Below are 3181 nucleotides of genomic sequence, written 5' to 3' on the forward strand. Positions count from 1 at the left end.
GAAGGGTCCAGACCCGAAACGTCAGCTTTCCTGCTCCTCTGATGCTGCTTGGCCTGCTGTGTTCATCCAGCTCGACACCTTGTTATTTCAGATTCTCCAGCATCGGCAGTTCCCACTATCTCTGATCTGTTTTCTTCCGGTTTTACTGGCTTTTATCGAAACAAATAATCCATACAAACAATAGAAGTACGTAAACTTGTAGACTGGCCAAACTTAGACGCACGTATTTGGTTCCAGAGTAATCAATTACGACGTGAAGTAATAATTCAACAGCAAATCACTTATTTTAAACAGTCTAAATTGCACATTGCTGGAATCGTTCTTATTTTAAGTATTGACACAAAGCGTCCTTGCAGCTCGACAGTAATGAAGCGATGAATATATATGATTGTCCTCAATGGAAGATGATTGACTTGTGGGTTGTTTTCACAGAATGGTTACAACACAAGAGGCAATTTAGTCGGTTGTAGTTATGCCAGCTCTACCATGGCAAATTATCTTATTCTACTCTCTGTCCTTTCCCTGTAGCTTTGTAAGGTTTTTTTTTCCTCTCTTCAAACCTTTTAAATTACGTTTTGAAAGCCAGCTTGTATCTGCAACTTCTATACTCAGGTGATGTGTTCCTGACCACCTGTGTAGAAAAGGCTTTTCCTCATGTTGCAGCCAGCTGTTTATACATTCAGTGATCTAAATGTTGCTGGATAGACCTGTGTTTATTGCCCATCCTTAATTGGCCTTGAGAAGATAGTGGTGCTTTCTTGCATTGTTGCAGTCTTCAACATGCAGGGGTACTGATTTGAACTATTAGAATTTTGCCCCTGCAACATTGAAGGAGAAGCAATATAGTTCCAAATTGGGAGTGGCATCTATTCGGGAATGGAACTTGAAGGGTACAGGAAGATGTGAATAGTGTTTCCTGTGCAAACTAATTAAACAAGATAAAGATGTATGAGTAGTGGGTCATTCAGCCCAATGAGATCATGTCTGATCTGAATCCTCAGTTCCACTTCACTGCCTTTTACTCATAACTCCTGACTCCCTTACTGATGATATGTCCTCCTGAGCCTGAAGTATACTTTACCCTAAAGGGCTGCTGAGGCTAAGTTAAGAACTTGAATAAAAACAAAATACTACAAATGCTGGAAATATGAAACAAACAGCTGGAGAAATGCAGCAGATCTGACAGATCTTGAGAGAGAAGCAGAGTTAAAATTTCAAATCTAGTGTGATTCTCCTTCAGAACCCTGACTCTTCTGAAGAAGAGTCATAGCGGACTTGAAATGTTAATTCTGTTTCTATCTCTACAGATTCCATTGGACCTGCTGAGTTTCTCCAACTTTGTCCAATACTTTATGAGAGAAGGGTCCTCCCCATCTCTGTTAAATGGTTAACCCCTTAGACTAGTTTGAATCTCTCCACATCTACTCTGTCAGGCTGCCAGGTATTCTTGTATGTGTCAGGCCCCAGGTAATCTTCACATAATTACTGAATTTTTTTTCATTCATGAGATGAGGACATCGCTGGCTAGGCAGTATTTATTGTCCATTCCTAATTGCGCAGAAGGCAGTTAAGAGTCAACCGCATTGCTATGCGTCTAGAGTCACATGTAGGCCAGACCAGGTAAGGGTGGCAATTTCTTTCCCTAAAGGACATTAGTGAACCACATGGGTTTTTCTGACAATTGACAATGGATTCATGGTTATCATTAGATTGTTAGTTCCAGATATTTATGGAATTCAAATTCCACCATCTGCCATGGTGGGATTTGTACCCAGGTCCCCAGGTATCTGGATCTCTGGATTAACAGTCATGTAGAAGAAGACCATACAACCATCGTGCCTGCACCAGCTCTTCAAACGAACATTGTCACCTTGTGCCAGTCTCCTGCTTTTTACCTTATAACCTTGCACACTATTTCTGTCCAAATTATCATCCAATGCCCTCAAAATTGAACCTGCCTCCACCATAATCCAAACATTTTATCTAAAATGGAGTAAAACTGCAGAAAGCTGCCACACTAAGAGACTTGGCGGTACTTGTACACAAAACACAGAAAGCTAGCGTACAAGTGGAATGGAATGTGGGTCCTTATTTCAAGGGGATTGGAATATGGAGTAGGGAAGCCTTTCTACAACTGTGCAAGGTGCTGGTGATACACATCCAAAGTACTGAGAGTTGTTTCATCGCTTTATTTATGGAAATATATTATTTCATTGGAGGCAGTTCAGAGAAGGTTCACTGAGATGATCCCTTGGTGTGGAGGGGTTGACTTATGAGCAAGGGCTAAATAGTTTGAGATGTTACTCATTGGAATTTAGAAGAATGAGAGGTCATTTCATTGAAACATACAGGATTCTTAACGGGCTTGATGGGGTAAAGGATGAGAGAAAGTTTTCCTCTCTTGGGAGAATCTAGGGCATACTTGCAGAAATAAGGAGTGCAGAGGGATTTCTCCTGAGGGTTGAGTGTCTGAACTACTTGCCACAGAGCTGTGGGAGCAGAATCCTTGTGCATGTATAAGGTTGAGAGATTCTTGATCAGTAGGGAAATCAAGGGTTGTGGGGAAAGGCCAGGAAAGTGGGTGTGAGGTGTACTGGATCGACCATGTTCCTATTGAATGGTGGAGCAAGCTCCTGTTCCTATTTCTTGTGGTCTTCGTGCATTCCATACCCTAACTATTCGCTGCATGAAAGTTTTTTTTTCTCTCACATCACCCTGCCTCTTATGCAGATCACTTTAAGTCTATGCCCTCTAATTTTTTATCTTCTTACAAGTGGGAACAGCTTCTCACTATCCAGCTATCCATTTTGAAAACCTCTATCAGATCTCCTCTCTGCCTTCTTTTGTCCGAAGATAACAGTCCCAACTTCTTCAATCTTTCTTCCTAACTGACATTTCTCATCTCTGGAACAATTCTTGTAAATCTCTTCTGCATTTTCACATTTCTGTTCTATAAATGTGGTACTTTCACTATACAGAATGCTGCAGCCGAGGTCCAACAAGTGCCTTATACAAGTTCAACATCATTTCCTTGCTCTTGTATTCTATGCCCTTCTTATTAACTCTGAGTATACTCTGCTTTTATTAACTGTTCTCTGCACTTATCCTGCCACCTCCAATGTTTATTGTGTTGGAAGCCATCACTCCAAGTGATCTTTGTGCCTTTGAAGACCCCACCCCC

General features: G+C 41.2%; 1 protein-coding gene across 2 annotated transcripts in view; it reads left to right on the forward strand.

Annotated features, from left to right (window-relative positions):
- The window catches only part of tmem167a (transmembrane protein 167A), a 30049-nt gene that overhangs the window by 783 nt on the left and 26085 nt on the right, over nucleotides 1-3181 (forward strand). The gene's annotated exons all lie outside the window — the stretch shown is intronic.

The sequence above is a fragment of the Rhincodon typus genome, chromosome 3 (genome assembly GCF_021869965.1).
Source record: "Rhincodon typus isolate 14 chromosome 3, sRhiTyp1.1, whole genome shotgun sequence".
Lineage (NCBI taxonomy): Eukaryota > Metazoa > Chordata > Chondrichthyes > Orectolobiformes > Rhincodontidae > Rhincodon > Rhincodon typus.